Consider the following 18342-nt stretch of genomic DNA (forward strand, 5'->3'; position numbering starts at 1 on the left):
TTGCTGATAAATTGGGCTTGTGCGAGAGAAGAGTTGGGGGTGGCTGTAAGATTTTAGCCAGTGCACCTAAGTTTGGTGTTTCCTTAACTAAGAAAGGAAAGACTATGGGAGAGCAGGTTCAAAGGTAAAGATCAGGAGTTCACTTCTAGATAAGTTAAGTTTCAGAAATTCTAGTGGCGATGTTGAGAACGCAGCTGCATATATGAGTCCGGGTCAGGGACAGTACTGTGATGTCAATCTGAGATTCTTCAGCTTGTGGACGTGGTTGGAAACCATGGGACGGGATGGGATCATGAAGCGAGTGCATGTAGATGGAGAGAAGCCAGATTCCACAGACTGCACCCTGGACATTCCAACACAGAGAGATCAGGAAGATGAAGCCGAGTCAGGAGAGACAGCTGAACAACTGGTAGTGGAAAGCCAAGAAATCGTGGTCCTGGGGGCCAAGCAAGGAGAGAGTGGCCGCCTATGTCCAGAGGTGCCTAAGGGGCAAACGTGGTGAGGACCAAGAACCGATCATTGCTGACGTCCTTCCAAGAGCAGCCTTGGTGGGGTGGGGTGGGGAAGGCCTGGTGTGAGTCTGTTTCAGATGGGATGGAGAGGAAGAGCACTGGAGATACTGGTATTGATAACATAAGGCATTTCGCTGCAGGGAATAGGCCAGTTTCTGTTGGAGCAAGTGGAGCCTAAAGAGGGTTTTTGTCTCTTTTTATTTTAAGACTGGAGACATTACAGTATTAGGTGAGCTTCCAAAAGAAATGGATGCAGAAGCGAGGAAAGACTGAGTGGAGCAGTCATCCTGAATAGGCGAGAGGCTGGAATATAGCACACAAGACGAGGGACTGCCTTGGCATTAGGATCACTGCCTTAGTAACAGAAGGGAGGGCAGAGTATGCACAAAATCTTAGCAGTGGGGTCCATGTGGTCGGAACCTCCAGATGTTCCACTGTGGTGGCTTTATTTTATTCTATCTTTTTATGTTATTTCTTGAAACAGGAACTTTGTTTGTTTGTTTTGTTTGTTTATGAGAGAGGGAATTTGAATGAGCTCAGGAAACAGGAGGATGTTGACACCACCATAGGTACACCCGTGCTTATGACCATGACTTTCAGGGGAAACCATCACGGGTGTAGGTTTTTCTCCAGCCATATTCAGATGCAATGGTGCAAATGTGGAGTGACTGGAGGGCAGGATTTAAGCAGGGGTGGTTTTCACCAAGCAGAGAAGCACTGAGAGCTAGAGTTGTGTGCAGGGAGCAATTCCAAGGACGTGGCCGGGGAAGGAAGGACGGGGGTGTGGGAAGACCACAAAGCAGGAAGAGAAAGAGAGTGTGGTCTCTGGGGGCCAGTGGGTTATTGTTGCCATGGAGACAAGAGAGTGGATGAGCTGAAAAGAAGGAAGCTGCAGTCAAAAATGAGATGCTCAAAATAAAGGTTACAGAGGGGCTGTGATCATTGGTAATGACAAGGTCCATGATAGGAACTCAGAGGTGAGTGCCGGGCAGGCTGAACGTACGATTTTTGAGGAGTTTCAAAAATGAGAAGCCAAATCTTTGTTAAGATTATTTCCATGTGTGTGGATATCAGTAATAATTAGGACTAGCAGTGTATTGAAGATAGTGATCAGGAACCAGAACCAAAAAATACAGAGATTTGAGGTGGAGCGAACCACAAGCTGTGGTGGTAGGAGGTAGACAATAGCTACACTTGGGGTGTGTGTGTGTGTGTGTGTGTGTGTGTGTGTGTGTCTGTCTGTCTGTCTGTCTGCCTGTCTGTCTAAGGAAAGCAGGGGCTAACATAGACAATATTACAGACAAAAAAATGTGTCCTTATGAATTTGCATTCTAATTTGATTGAAAAGTTAATACACAAATGTTAAATAGCCATTTTAATTTATGCATTAACAATTGTTTACCTCATAGGTTTAAGACATGAGGTCAATATATAATATGAGGAAATAATTGATGGAAACTGAGGTTGTTGAAATGTCGCAGAGGCAGCACGGTTTCTGACATGATAATCTATTTGGGGGGTTACCATATACTTTATTAATTCATGACAAAAAAGAGGACCTAAGTCTAGTTTCAGTGTACTAAACAATTGACTTCCCAGTTGTTACATTTGGGAGAAAACTTCTCATCAGCAAGAACTGGCTTGAAACCGATCTCCCCACAGAAACAATCTCTACCAAGTTGAGAGCCAGGGATGTGCTCAGCCAGCATGTAGATGACTACAGGGACGTCAGAAGTGGCATGCGTGTTGGGAAAGACAAACACATGTCCAGAAATACATTTGCTCATATTTTCACTCCTGCTTGGAGGGTCCTACCTGTCTTCATAGGAGATCTACCTATAAGATCCAGCTGAAGTCCTGTCCTCTTTGAGAAGCCTCCCTCCTGGCTGTTCTACACTTTGCTTTCTATGTGAATGCCTATGCTGTTTATTGTCTGGTTTTCTTTTGAATTTAATTGTATCACAGCTCATATTATAGAAGCAGCTACTTAATATACAACATGCCAGGTCTTGCCCTAAACACTTTACAGTATTTTATTTAATTATTTAATTTGCACAATAACCTTGCTATTCTTCTTACTATTACCATTACTTCTGATTTACAGAAGAGACAATCTTTTTTTTTTTTTAAGTTGATTTAGCCAAGATTGTTCATGCCCAGGTTTCCAATATGTAAGACTAATTTTTAAAAAGATACAATACAAGGAGATTGCAAAGATATAGCACGATGGAAACTTCCACACTCTACTGAGAGGAACACAAATTGGCTCAGTCATTTTACAGAACAGTTGTTTTATCCAGAATTGTCAGATTCCTTATTAACCAAGCTGTCCCACTCTTGTATGTACTCTAGAATGACTCATGTCCTTGTGCAGCTGTATAATTGTAGAAGAATGTTTATTCCAGCAAGATTAATAATAAGCAAAATGAGAAGACAACCCAACAGTATAAAAATTGTGGACTAGATAAATAAATTATGGAATATGCCTGCAATGGAACTCTACACAGCAATGATGATTGGACAAGCAGCAACATGGTTGATATTATAAACATACTATTGAGAGAAAGAGTCAATATGTGAGAGAATACATACAATATGATTCCATTTACCCAAAGGTGAAAAACAGGCAAAAGGCAGGAATGCTTATATATAAGCAGTAACACTAGAAGGTAAGCTAGGGTGGAGGGTCTTTCTGGGGCTCCGGTCGTACCTTGTTGGCTTTACGATTGTTCTAGTGTCCACATCGTGTGCATTGCTATGGCATTTTATTGCACAAACAAAAGGAAGTAACCAGAATTCAAGCTCAACACCTGAATATGGCACAATGCTAAACCCTCATTCAACCCCCCGTTGATTTAATTAGAGACAAATTGCTGATGATCAGTGGTTAATCACAAAGACAAAGTTGATTGTGGAATAAAAATAATTTCAGAATCTCCAATTTTTCTAGTTGAATTTTCTACCTAGTTATGGATCCCCTCTACCATATCCTCAACCAGAAATCATACAACTTAGATGGGAAAATGACAAACTAATTTGGTAAGTCAAGCTTCATTTTGGCACAAAGCTAATATTTAGAAGATATTCTTCCTTATGTTAAATGAATCACTTCCCTATAATTTCTTCACAATGATATAAACTCTTCTAAAAGTACAGAGAAAAAATATCTGTTGAAAAATACATAAAATAAAATTTTACTTAAACATTATTTATTCTCCTGTCTCAAATTTGCTCAGGGGGAGCATTTAGAGTATGGAATGTCGTATTGCAAAACATTGAAATCAGATTATGATTACGTTCTTTTAATAGAGACAAATGAAATTTATATTTCGGCCTAACACTGTGCTATGGACTGAATGTTTGTGCCCCATCAATTCATATGTTGAATCCGAACCCCCAATGTGATGGTGTTAAGAGGTGGGGCCTTTGGGAGGTGATTAGGATTAGATGAGGTCATGAGGGTGGAGCCCTCATGAATGGAACTAGTGCCCTCGTAAAAGAGACCCAAGACAGATGGTCTCTCTTTCTCCTCCACATGAAGACACAGCAAGATCACTGTCTGTAAACTGGAGTCTCAGCAGAAACCCAATGTGCCTGTACCTTGATCTTGGACTTCCCAGCCACCACAACTGCAGGAAATAAACGTTTTGTTATTTAACCTGCCGCATCTATGGTATTTGTCAGCCTGAGCTAAGACACACTGAATGGCACAAGGTTAAAATGAATACACAGTTGATGTCAGGGTTAAAGGTGACTACCATGTGAAGGAATGGATCTCTGGCACACAAATATAAACCTGAAATTGCATCATCCCAAAACAGTTATCATTGCAATTTTATTATAATTTTGTGCTGAAATTTTCAAAGTTGGACTTTTTGTTCAAGAATGGTAATACCCCAGCCCCATCAGGTGCAGATTTGCTCCTGCCAACACGGTTTGCAACACCAAATAGAGGCTCAGTTCCAACTGGCACATTACTGATATTAGGAGCCTTTTGGTGCACAGCTGAATATAATTCAGGGAAAAGATTTTCAGAAGCATTTTTTTCTAGAAAGAAATTTGTGCTGAGGATTTACTGCTTGGACAATTATAAAATGTACTTTAACTACTGAAAATAATTCAATGTCCAAAAATTTTAAATTTATTTCATAAGCTTCAAGGGATTTTCATCTTACAATGATTATTAAATACTGTCTTTAAAAGATTGATTGGAAGAATAAATTACGTTCCTCTTTTCTCTATCATTTTCATCTTTTCTTCATAATTTTTTATAAGGTATACACTTGTCCTCTTGCAATGTCTTTCCCATACTAATTTTATCATGGATGGTATAATTTTATAATTTTTACTCATTAAGAAAATTTGATGTGGCACAGTTGAAATGTTTATAACTCATCCTCATCTTTATAAAATGTGAATCCTTCCCTAAAGGGGGCTTTTTAGAGAGATTAATGTCCAAATAAGTCTAGTTCAATACAGTTCTTAAAGGGTATTTTGTTTTCCACTATAAATTTCAATACACCAAATACTTCTAAAGAGATTAGAATTATAATTTAACCAAATCTCTATTAACCTACTTTGTATTATTATTTTAATTTAAATATTTGATTTTAACATTATAACTCAGAAAGTTATAATGATTTGCTAACGGAATGTTCCAAAGGATTGTCCCTAATATTTACATTATTTTAATCTATTTTCCTACTCAATTAAAGTTCTTAAAATTGTACCTGTACATACAGCAAATAGTTTTCACAAGCATTATTACAAGTACATGTTTTCATGTAACAATATTAAATACATATTTATACTTCAAGTGCTGGATGCAGATTTTGTATATAAACCACATAGAAGATTTTCCCCTAGAGGTTACAACTACATTTGACAGTTAATATTCAAATATTATTTTGATTTTTTTTGAGAGAATAAGCCATAACTTCAGCATTCTATTAGTTCTATAAACATTTTATTTATAGTTGAATGTGAAATATGTCTATTTACGTGCATCTACACACACATACACATAAGGCTAACATATCTGCAATGCCTGGACATCCATTTAGCATTGCCAGGCACAGCCATTTCAGCTCTTTGACAGTGTCTGTTCTAATGGCCATAATGTGTATCAACTAGTTGTTAAACATTTTAATAGCATCCTATAGATGCACACACACACACATACAAAAATAAGTGCTTTCTAGATTTTTTTTTGAAAACTGCAAATAAAGCTTTTTGTTGGCAGCCATGTACAGAATAATTTGCCATAAAAATAAAACATATTTTTAGCTCTTGATTTAGAATTCATTGTGTAAAATGACTCAAAATTGGGCATCCCATTCTGTGATTCTATGAAAACAAAGTAAAACAACAAAGAAAGAGAAAGGGACAAAGAGGAACAAGCACGTGTTGCATCTTTTAATCTACTGTTAGATTCTGTGTTTTTTCATCATACTCCATCCAGGATGACATCATCATGCCCCATCCAGGATGACATCATCATACTCTGTCCAGGATGACATCATCATACTCCATCCAGGATGATGGCATCTTAACTCGATTTCATCTGTGAAGACCCTGGTTCCAAATAAGGCCACATTCAGTCATGGGGGCTATCCCAGTCATGGGGGCTCCACCCTCATGACCTAATTCACTTCCCAGAGGCTCCACCTCCTAACACCATCACACTGGGGATTAGATTTCAACCTATAAATCCTGGGGAGACACAAACATTCAGTCTATAGCACAGTTCAACCCACTCATCACAACAAAATCAAGCCTCATTTTATGAACTGTGGGTTACTGGATGCAAGCTTTCATTGAAACTCAGATAGATTAGAGCAAGGCAGGCAGCTTATCCAAGATCAAAGGCCACCACTGGTCCGTCATGAAGCTGGATGTGGCGACCATTCTGTGGGAATCCACCATCCAAAACATCAGCAGTGTGGAGAGATTCTCCCATTCAAAGGCATGATTGTACTGGATGTAGCAAGCGGACAAATGAAAGTCACCTTGTTTTGTTTTTATATTTCTACTTTAGAACTGATGAGATGAGTTATTTGTTTGGGTACTGCTGATAAGAACATGATAAATAGCCTGAAATATTTCAATAACCTGCCATAATCTAGAGGTTTATGCACAGAGAATTATGAATGAATCATTTGTGCTACCACTTAGCACGTGAAAACAGTGATAGTGCAGAATCAATTGCTCTTTGTTTGAGGACATAGTGAGCGGGGGAGCACCTTTCTCAGATGAATTAATCATTGAACTCATTCAGAGGCAAGCTGTGGAGGGCTTGGAAACACTTTGTTCGAAGGAGGCTTTAAATGTCAGAGGAAAATTGTTTTAATTAACCAATTGTTCTTTAGATGCATCTCCAGTGGAAGCAGTTTTTAAATTTTCTTTTAGGCTCTCTGTTTTCCTGGCCAGATTTTGTGAAGATAACTATTCCAAACACTTTGAAAGAGAGGTCACATTCTAAAAATGGTGTTAATATTTTAGTTCAGTCATTTCCTTTCAGAAAAAAAAGATCATGTAGGGAATTAATATCTCTTAAGACAAGAACAGTTAGTTGTACTTTCAGAAGTTAACTCTATCATTTTTTGTTGGTATTTTGGCTCCGATAGCTAACTGTCTCCTTTCCTCCGTAGTCTCAGGTCAAATTCCTGAGAGAGAGAATTCAGTGCACCTTTATACCCTACAAGTTATAGGTTAGACCAACCTGGAGCTCGCTGGCCTCGGAGCAGGTGCTCATCCATAATCCCAGAACCACATATGAATGGGTCCATGTAGCAAATGTGACCGCCTTCGGGCTTCACTTTCAGTAGAACCGTGCAGGTTCCTAGGACAGGAAGAGGCCATGTCCCTGTTTGTTTTAGAAAGATATTTACAAAGATGTATTCAATACCTAAATCTCAGGGGAGGAGTATAGATTCTTGCTTATTGTGCTCATGCAACACGTACATGCACGAGATCTGGGGGTGTTGCATGTTGCGGTTAACCTGCGAAGGTGAGGGCGGGGCAGCCAAGCAAGGACGTCAGAGGCGCATGCGCTTGGGACGTGTGCTGAGACCAGGAATAGGGTCAGCCCAGCCTTTTCCCCGTGGTAGACTCTGATAAGAAAGAAAATTTTTTTTTCAATGCACTTAGGAGGAAGAAGTAGCAAAAGGAAAGAAAGCATTTGAAAAGGCAGTAATTGCACTTTGCGGATTACATATGAATGTAGTCTCACCACAACTGTAAGTCCCTGCCCCGTCATTGGAGGACACTTACATTTTGTGGAGCTGGGATATTATGACATAAGGAGACTCTGGTTCACACGGGAGAGGAGTGATCGTCGCAGTCCTCTCTGCCGTGGTGGAAAAAGGAAATGGTACTCCTCATATCTCACAGGTTCCCTGCCCGGTCAGAAAGAGAAAGGCAGAGAAAGGAAGTCTTCCTACACAGGCACAGGCTAAATGTGAAATAGGAGATGTTTAAGAAAGGTGGTCTGATCACACTGCAGGAAAGGAGGAAACAGAAGCGCACACATGGGGGTGTTCAGACCTACTGGAAGAAGGAGGCGGGGGAAGTGAGGGAGCGGCCGGGCGGTCATTCCCCTAGAGATGCGAGATGCCCCCAAAGAACTCAGGGCAGGGGAGTGATACCAAGAAACAGCGCCTTGGGATCCTGAGTGTCTCCTAGTGGCGAGGCAGCCCTCACTCCAGACTCAGGAGGGAGAGCCGGGGACTGTCCTCCGCCTGGCGTGGAGGCTGGTCCTTCCGTGCGCGGGATCCCTGTTTCCTTTCTCTTTTCTGCTCTTCACAGTCCCACTGTCCCTTTGACATCGGTGATTTCTCCTCACTACCCTTTGCTGGTTGCCGGAGTTTAGGATCAGCTGCACTGGCCGTGAAATTGAGTATTGGGAGGCGGGGAGGGACAGGAGAAAATCCTGCTCTGCGCTTACAAGGAAAGAACTCCCAGCATAGCCATGGCATAAATAAAACCATAATCCTTCCTAATTCTGAAAATTTTATACCGTTTCCATTTCTAAAAGGGATTGAGTTAGTTTACAAGTTATCACACAATGCAAAATAGTTAAACGTGTAATTTGGAGAGTTTAAAGAGCTGAGGAATCATCTAAATGCAGCTAAAGGATAAGACTATTACCTGTGATGAGAGAATATTAAACACGACGATTGCACCTTTAATTTTATTTGAAGATTTTTGGCAGCTTAGAAAAAAAAGGAATATGTCCAATCCACAAGTTTTCTTTTCTGACAAGAGAAAATACCATCATTATTTGCAGAGAGTCTTGCCCTCTTCTGGAATTAAACTTAAGCAGGAAGTGATGACATGTATTCAAGAACACTGTCACAGACTTACTGCGGGCAGAACTCAAAGGTGACGCCTGGGCCATCATCCACACAGCTCCACACTCAGCAGATGCCCACGCTTCCCTTCGACCGTATTTACAAAATAACCCACATAATTAATGTGCCAACATCAACATCTCAAAGCCCTTCATTTCTTTGTAGTCATAAACATAGCACCTGTGAGACGATAGTGTTTATTAACAGGTATTCAAAGTGGAGGTGTCACAATAAATTAGTGGTAATGATTCAACACAGAGAGAACTGAGTTTACAGTCACATGTGTTTTGAATGGGAGACATTTGAATGGCTCCCTTACTATGTGCAATGGATCCCAGGAGCAGGACCATCACAGAAGCGGACCACAGGCTTTTGGCAGAGTTATCAGAGGTACTTGTACAACTCCACTTTTTTTTTTTTTTTATGTTGTTAACAGAAGATAATTGTTCCGTGTTTAGTTGCTCCCACCAAAGCAGTGGTAATTGTTTAGATGTCATATGTTTACTAAAAAGTTCTTACTTACCACCAAGAAGTGGGCTGGGGGAGAAGGAAATGTGGAAAATGGAATGGGATTGGTAAAGGCTCACGATGTTGTATTTTCTCCTTTTAATCCTGATTAGAAGGAGAAAATGGTGGAACAGAAAGGATTCTCTGGATTTTCAGGAAATGTGTGTTTATTCTGAGGCTGTAATTTGAGAAGTCGAGCATATTCTATTACCCCTGGGGCCACTTCCACAGGCTTTCCTGATACTAGAGAACTGATGCTGGGAGAAGGTCCATGTGCTTTGTGTACCTGCAGTGGTAGAAGGACTTCCTAGTTTCTAAACCTTCATGGTGGTGAATGCTACTTTCTTGTGGAGAGTCTTTCCCTGGTTAACACGCTTTGGGGTGAGCATCAGTTTCCCTACTAGACAATACAGCCGACCCTAGACTCCCCAGCATCAACCCAATACTGGCCGAGCCTCAGGGCTGGGGCCGCTGACCAGCCCAGGCAGCGTGAATGGCCACGTTCAGTCCGCTGGGTCTGGGCCACGGGCATAACCCAGTCATTAGAAACCCTTATTCCCTTGGTGCAGTGGGGTCAAGGGCAGAGTTCTCACAAGCTATTTATACTGCGGCAGGAATTCTCTGCTCTCAACATTACCGAGGTTTACATAAATGGTCATTAGGAAAAAGTGACTGCACTGAAGAAAAGTACATTCTGTACTTAGAAGTGTTTTGCACATATTCCAAAACGGTTGAGAGGAAGGCGGATGGGAGGGGGGAGATTCTCACATTTTTGGAAAATCTCACATACATACGGCTTTCATTAACGTTTAAAAAAAACCCCTTACTATAATTAATACTGCAAAGTTGTACACATCTCACATACTACACTGAAGCCTGCACACCCAACTGTGAGAATCTGAAAATGTAAGTTTCACAGGAAGAAATGCCACCTATCTGGGGTCTTAAAGGAAGGATTATTTCCACCATACTCCCTTTCGTGATGACTTTAGGGTTTTTTTCTATTTATGATCTTGCATGCAGTTTTAACAATACTTAAATCAAAAGGCAGTAAAAATCCATTCTGCAGTCCAAGGCCAAAGTATACTTTTAATGCTTCAATTTGATCTAAGTTAACAGTGTCGTACACTCTACCACTAACATTTTATCTGCCCTTCAAACTTCTCAGAAATACTTCCCTGGAATTGTGTTCTGACACCAGTTGTACTCTTTTTGGAAGCTCTGGGGATAATCTTTGGTTTTCTTTTCTTTTTTTTTTTTTTTAAGTGTTTTTGTAATTAAACCCCCTTGGATAGCACTTTAAAGAAGTCTTATTCTTTATACTAAATTCTACATAAAACTTGAAATATCTTGTGCTTCCATGAGTTTTAATGAGTTTAATAATGTTAATATACTACTTAATAATCGCTTGCTTCCCCTAGAAGATAATGAAAAAATAAATATGCCCTTGAAAACTAAAAGGCATTGAAGAGAGTCATTGTGATATATGTTGAAATATCACTTTTTATTATTGCAAAAGTATGTGTGCTCTACCCTAGGGCCCATGGGTCTCAGGATTGTAAGGGCCCTACACTTGAAGCCTAAGGCGCTGCATTGCCTTCTTGAAAGTCTTATTTGTTGTGTGTTTGAATTTGTACCCTCTGAGACCCACCTGGCCCTCTCCCTGCCCTGGGTACCCCCAGGTGCTCCCTCCCTTTTCCTGCTGCCCTACCCAACTGCCCAGTGTGGGCAGAGGCCGCGGGTGCCCCGGTTCCGCTGCACCTGAGGTATGGGCTGGGACTGTGGGTGTGGACAGGAGCGTCTCAGCGCATCGCTTAGTCAGAGCCTCAGCTGCCTCCAGGGTGAAAATCAGACAGCAGCACAGTCTTAGCTCAGTGAGCTCCACCCTAAACCCACACGAGAGCCACTGATGATTTTAAGTAGAGGGAGATCCAATTTGTGTTTAGAAATATCACTCTAGTTAGAATTCAGAGAATGGACACATTGGGAGACCAGTTAGCTGGTCACTGGAAGAGCCCAAGCAGAGAGTTGAAGTCCTGAACGAACTGAGGCAGCCCCAGAGCAGATGGGGGAGAGGGCTGGAGAACTGCTGGCTCTGAGGGGGTGTGCAGGGAGCTCCAGAGCACCCCGCACATCTCAGAGAGCAGCCGTCAGTAAACATGCAGGCTTTATGTGGAAAGGGGTTGGTTACAGTAAAAACTCCCGAGCATCGCAGCTGGTGCAATTGTATCCTATTCTAATGAACCACTCACTTTCCTGTCACTCTTCGGCTTCCCATCTGTCACTGATAATGCTCCTGATGTTGAGAAGTACTTAGAGGAAATGCTTTTACAAGGCAGGGAAAGCCAAAGTTCCTCATTAGTGCTTAAGTGCTGTGTACATTTATGACGATGGCTATTCCTTTGTCATGAATATTATCGCATTACATCAAAATGCTTTATAGGCCTTTAGTAGAAAGCCACTACAGACTGAAAATTCTAATTATTATTATTGCCATTATTATTATTCTGATTTTTAGAGTATTTGCAGAATTGTCCCATTTAAGGGACAGTTTATTTCAAGTTTACTGTCTTGCATTTCTCTTTTCTAGTCTTTCCAATGCTCTTGATGTCTCTTATAATCCTTCAGTTGTTCTCACCAATGAAAAAAGAACCTATTAAAAACCTTTATATTCACAGAATATAAAGACCTGTATTTATTTTGAGTAAGCCCTTTTATATCAAACCCGTTTCTTACAACAACCAAATAAGAGCATCTGGTTGATTTTTTATCTAATAATCTATCTAAATCAGGTAATATTTATCAAATGTCCTCATTTGTTATAAAATGGAGTATTCAAAGAAAGAAAGAAAAGTAATCCAAGATAATTGATAGCAATGATATATCTTTGGCATATTGTCTGTATGTTTAAGCCACTTTCTAACAGCATATTCAGAGATGTAGACTCTGGTGGCAGCTAGTAATTTTAGGTGAACTAAGTATTTTTAAAGATATGAATTTTTTCTCATATATTTTTTGACATATAATAAAGTCCATTCATGAAACGCTAAATATCCTTGGACTCCAATTTCAGAACATTAATTGTTAGCTGACCAACACCCATTCTCCTACCTCTGGTAGTTAAAGAACCCCAGATCTCTTTAGGGAAACCTCCTTTCCTGTTTTGAGGGAAAAGGCTCCAAAACTAGCTCTGGTGGTGGGGTCAGTTGGCTTAAATGGATCGGTATATCCCATGCGCCTTGACCGTGACAGTTGCTTCAGATCCAGGCAGGGAATTCAATGAGAGTCAAAGAAACATGAGAAAACACGGGCTGAAACTTCTGGTAAAGATAAGCTTTTGTTCTTCCTCTGGGCTTGGTGGTACAGGGTGAGAGGCATGGGGCTGTCCTAGGAGGGGAGCCAGCGGGAAGGAAGTGGAGCCTCTTAGTAACACAGTTTTTGTCCTGAATCAAGTCAAACCTAAGGCAGCGCTACTTGTAGACATTTCTGTCGCATAAGCAAAGATTTCCCTTTTTCCTTATGCCTGTTTAAGTTTGTTGGCACATACAACACAAATAGTCTTGAATGATGTGCATTAGCTTGGAGACACTGGCCCTAGTCTAAAGAGGTGCTTTCTTTTTTTAAATTTGCAAATGTTTTCGCTTTTGATCATGTCCTATTTGAATGTGGTGTTGTTGGGGATTTTCAGTATATTTTCCAGTTTTTTATCCTTCAGTGATAATTGAAAAGTTAAGAAGAGGTTACAGCAAGTCAGGTGCACCCATGATTAACTCTTATAAACATATTGAATCCTGGAAAGTGCAGACATGAAGCAAAGCGAAATCATAGAAGATGTTATCAAATGCTGGGCCATTTGATAATGTGCAGCCAAAGAAGTAGAAACATTTGTGGGGGGGTTTCCTGTAAGAACTAGAGGTGAATAGAATTCAGTTTAGGTTTTCAGGTGTAATCCTTCCTGTTTCCACTGCATACATGTGATTGAAATGGACAGTAGGAAAAATTTTTAGGTAGAGTAGATTTCTGAGACCAATACCGGGTGGAGAAAGATGGTTCCTGAGATCCTCACACACAGTTACTTGTGGGGAGAGGGCAGAGACCTACTGCTTGCACAGGACCCACTTCAAGTGTGAGGTCTGTTGTCAAATCCTGAAAATACAGGGTCGGGAAAAAGAGCAAAGACTTGGAAGCAGACCCTGAGGGTTTGGAGTCCCAGTTGCACATCTTCTGAGCTGGCTGTTACCTTATGCAGCTTACATAATCCTCTGAGCCTCAGTCCCCTTCCCCGTAGAATGGAAATGATAATAGTAGGCTCTTCACAGGATGCTTGGGTGATAAAGTTGGAACGAATCTAAAAAGCAGTTCTGAGCACAATACTCGGCCCGTGAAGATTGTTCCCTGAACGTTGTTGCTGCTGGTCCGCGGTCAGCCTCTGGTGACCACACTGCAGGATTCCCTCCATTTCGGGCTGCCTGCTTACTCAGTTCAGCTTCCTCACCCTGGAGAGGACTGTTCTGCAGGGTAGGTGAGGACGAGGGAAAGACAGGGGCAGGGGCCCTTCTTTGTTGAGCATTTTAAAACATATCTGCTATATATAAATCAGTAACTCGGTAGTTACCATTCCAAACCCTCACTATTCTAGTACCATTTTAATTTTCAGACAGTTGACTGAGGTAGAAGTCATGTGAGTAAATGTTTTCAATTCTCATAACCTGAGTCAGTTCAAAAGCAATTACCACAGAAATGCTGATCCAATGTAGAAATGGTTAAAATGAGATTCTCTCAAATAACCAGTTCTGATCATCTTTAGCAACTTCCCTAATTGTAAAGGGTTGACTTTTTTTATTAGAAAATATCATAATGGATGCTCTTGAAAGGAAAAAGGGGAAATGGTTAACTCGTTTTAAAAATTGTTTAAGATATACAATTTACAAGTTTACAAGTCATACTTTCTAACCAGTTCCCTCTTTTTAAAATTTTACTTCCTTTATTGAAGAGTACAAGCCTATCATATTCTAAGGTGAGTCAATATTTGTGTGCTCAGCTCAACTTCTCCTTGGACATTTCAAAATGCAAGGTCTGCATCCTGCATCATTTAGATACTAATATTGTACAGCTCTCACATTAGAGCTCTCCAGAGAAACAGAACCAATAGGGTATGTTGGATAGGAGATATATGTGTGTGTATATATATATATACACACACATATATATCCGTGTATATATATATATACACACACATATATATCCGTGTGTATATGTGATTTATTATGATATATCCGTGTGTATATATATATACACACACATATATATCCGTGTGTATATGTGATTTATTATGAGGGATGGGTTCGTGCTGTCATGTAAGCTGAGAAGCCCATGATCTACCGGGAGAGCGGATGGTGTAAGTCCCAGTCCAAGGACACTAGAAGCGCTGATGTTCCAGCTCAACAATCAGGCAGAAAGAGCAAATCCAACCTTCCTCCACCTTTTTGTCCTATTCAGGGCTTTGAGGGATTGGATGAGTCCCCCACATTGGGGAGAGTCTTCTGCTTTACTCAGTCCACCAGCTCAGTGCTAATCTTATCAGGAGACACCCTCACAGACACAATGTTTAACTAAATGCCTGGGAACCCCGTGATCCAATCAAGTTGACACATGAAATTAACCATCACACCTTGGGAGAAAGTCTCTGTCTAGGCAAGCAAGTGCAGGTGTCATTGTAACACTGTCCAGGGAATTCCTTTTCTATCACCAGTTCACTGTACTCTTTTCTCACCAGAATTTCTCTTTTTCCAGGATACATAGTCTATATAAAGCAGAAATGTCCTCAGAAGTAAATATTCTTGAAGAAACTTAATCTCCAGTTTCACAGCAATGAAGATGACTGTTAAATATGCAAACATTAGGTCTTTATGGTAATCAACAAAATACATTTCCAACAAGCTCCAAGCTCCAAACAAAAAGCAAAACTGACAAAATCATTTTTTCTCCTATGATTTTCTACAATAATTACCAAATATAATTTCTTCCTGTCCCCAAGTTAAACTTTAGCAGGTGTAATATAGATAACACAATAAACAAAAAGATTAATATATATACAGAGGTAGATTAGAAAGATAATTTAGATAATAAAATGAAAATCAATAATTAATTGAAGTCTTGCCTGATGACAATGGTTCTCCATTTGAGGAATTAAGTGTTAGCCTGGGTGGAATCGTTTTGGCATGTGTATGTGTCCATATGGCTCAGAGCAAAACAATAAGGCTAAATGTGTTTCTGATTTAAGTGAAAAATCTAGATAAAAAGTCAATCACCTTTTCTTTTAAAATGACACAAATTCTTCCATCATCTTTCAAAATTAACCACTGAAGATCTTTCTTAAGGAAGTTGAATTGATTTCATCTTATTAATTAGTTCTAATTTTTCAAAAGAGTATGCTAGTTCTGCAGTTATGCTTTCATATAGCTGCCCTTTATAAGTGCCGACAATCATATTTCTGCTTTCCCATGAGAATATTTCTTAAGATGGACCTCACATTTTATAAGGACAAAGCCACCAGCACCTGTAGTTGAAATAAGTCCTTGGTAGCATTGTGCTCTCCCATTTACATAGCTGGATAAACCATCTATGCAGAGTATAAATAAGAGAAGAATACAGGATCTTCTGCTGAAACTTATTTACACGTTTTTTTCAAAAGATCTAAAATGATGAATTCTACAAACCAAAGAAAAGGAAATATGTTAATCCAATGTCAGGTACATATTTGCCAGATTAAAAAAATACATAAAACAATTCTTAAAAATTACTTCACTGGCCAAAAAAAAAAAACCAAGAAAAGAGAATATATCTTATCTAAGAACAACTAAATGTATATATTAAAGGTCTACAAATTTAAGCACTTGAGGAGGAGACTTAACAGGCTATCTGTCAAGAGCTGCCTAAAACACAGGCTATTAAAGGGGACTGTTATCCAGGGTATTAAATGTCTAAGGCTCACTCCTGAGACTCAGGAAGGTCAGGATGAATGGGAGGGTGCCATTTTGGATCTTGGTTACAAACCCCAGTGGGTGGGAGTGTGGTCACATGCTCATTTTCTGCTCACGACACTAAGTTGATGTGGTCTCCTGGATGGTAATTTGGCCACATCCAGTAAACCTGAAGATGGGCATTCACTTTCACTAACTAATTGCATTTGTAGATATCTGAGGAAAGTCTCAAACTTGTTTAACTCATTACTGACTGGGGGATTTTTGCAGAAACTAATGCCTGTGGCCAGCAATTTGTTATGTAAGTGAATATTGAAACGTCTCCAGTCAATAACATTCGGGTAACAAAAGACGTATTAATATGTCTCTGGTCAATAATGTGTTAAAAAAGAGAATAAATAAGCAAACTATTAAAAAAAAAGAGAGAGAGAGAGAGAGAAACATCAAGGAACAGAAACTTAAAAGAAACAGAAAAAATCTTGTTTACAAAAAAATATAAATATCCATAAAAATATGATAAAATGTTGCCTTCTTGAAATAAGGACAGAATGCAAGAAGAGATAAAAGGAACAATCAGATAAACAAGAAAGAGGTTTTTGATATGAAACATGAGAGCAGGCCTTTTTTTTAACGTGTTAGAAGATGACTGGGAAGAAAAAACCCAGAAAGCAGAATGAAGGAAACTGGGGTTAAACCAGCAGAGAAGGACGGAACTTCTGGAAATAGGTAACAGAAGAGTGTTTCAGGTGATTGTGGAGTGAAGCCAGAGTCCAGATTGGGGCAGAGGGCAGAGGGCAGAGGGCTGCCAGGGGCACCCAATCTGGTGCCACCCTCCCCTGTTGTGAAGGCTTTTTTTTCCCTTTGGGAGTGTTTCATTCTCCCCTAAATTCTAACTGAACACATTAAACTATCATCAACCAATCTAATACACTGACCTTTTTTAATCTTAATGGAACATAAACTTAGTTGCTTTCTGAAAAAAAGGTAACATTTTTTGAGATCTCACATATACAAAACTGTAGCCTGTCTCCTCACCTTTGACGCCTTTGTTTAGAAGCTGCAGCGAGAATCTCACTATCTCAGTGGCCTTCGTGGGTCACCTGAGCTGTGCTGGTGGCTGCAGCTCTGAGGGCCTCCTCCTGGCTTCTACTTCCAAGACCAAAGCTGCAGGAGCAAGCACTTCTGGGCTTGCTCAGGGAGCACGTGCCTGCCTTCTGGACGGGAAGGTAGCCTGAGAATCCCTTACAAACCCACGAATCCCACACACAGCCTCTTAAAAAAGACTGGCAGGAAAAAAGATCCTTTACTACAAGCCCTGTGCTTAGAACTGGTCCAAATGAGCATAATAGGAGAACAGAAATATAACTGAGGAATTTTCATACAACAAAATACTATACGCCAGTTGGAAAGAGTGCTCATGTGATAGAATATATTCAAACTATTGTGAAAAAACCTACTTGAGAAATGGAATACACAGTGTGCTAACACTTAAATTTTAAAATAGGTGAAACAACAGAGAATTTATGAATACACAGATATAAAAGTAGCATAAAATAGGAATGGAAGACAAATTCAGGGTACTGGTTATCAAGGGGAGGAGGGGCTTGACAAGGGATTCCACACTTATCAGGACATTTTAATTTCCTGAAGAAGTCTGAAGCATATAAGTCACACTTGGAAGACCTGGGAGATCTGGGCGTTCATTACATGATTTCCCGTATCTTTCTTATACTTGATAACGAACACTGACAATTTCAACTCGATGTGAAATGTAAAGTGACCCCATCACTGTTACCATTGGTGCGGTTTGTGCAGCTGCACCTCCTGGGGGCCTGGAGGGAAGTCCGGTTACCCTCTTCATCTCCTGGCCCAAAATGCACTCAGTGAGCATTTCTTAAATTGAATGGAAATACTCACTTCAGCAACACTGGAAACTAAAATTAACATTCCTTCTCAAAACTCCCAGTGTCACCTGGTACCAAATTGATC

Source organism: Eubalaena glacialis, chromosome 2, assembly GCF_028564815.1.
Source record: "Eubalaena glacialis isolate mEubGla1 chromosome 2, mEubGla1.1.hap2.+ XY, whole genome shotgun sequence".
Lineage (NCBI taxonomy): Eukaryota > Metazoa > Chordata > Mammalia > Artiodactyla > Balaenidae > Eubalaena > Eubalaena glacialis.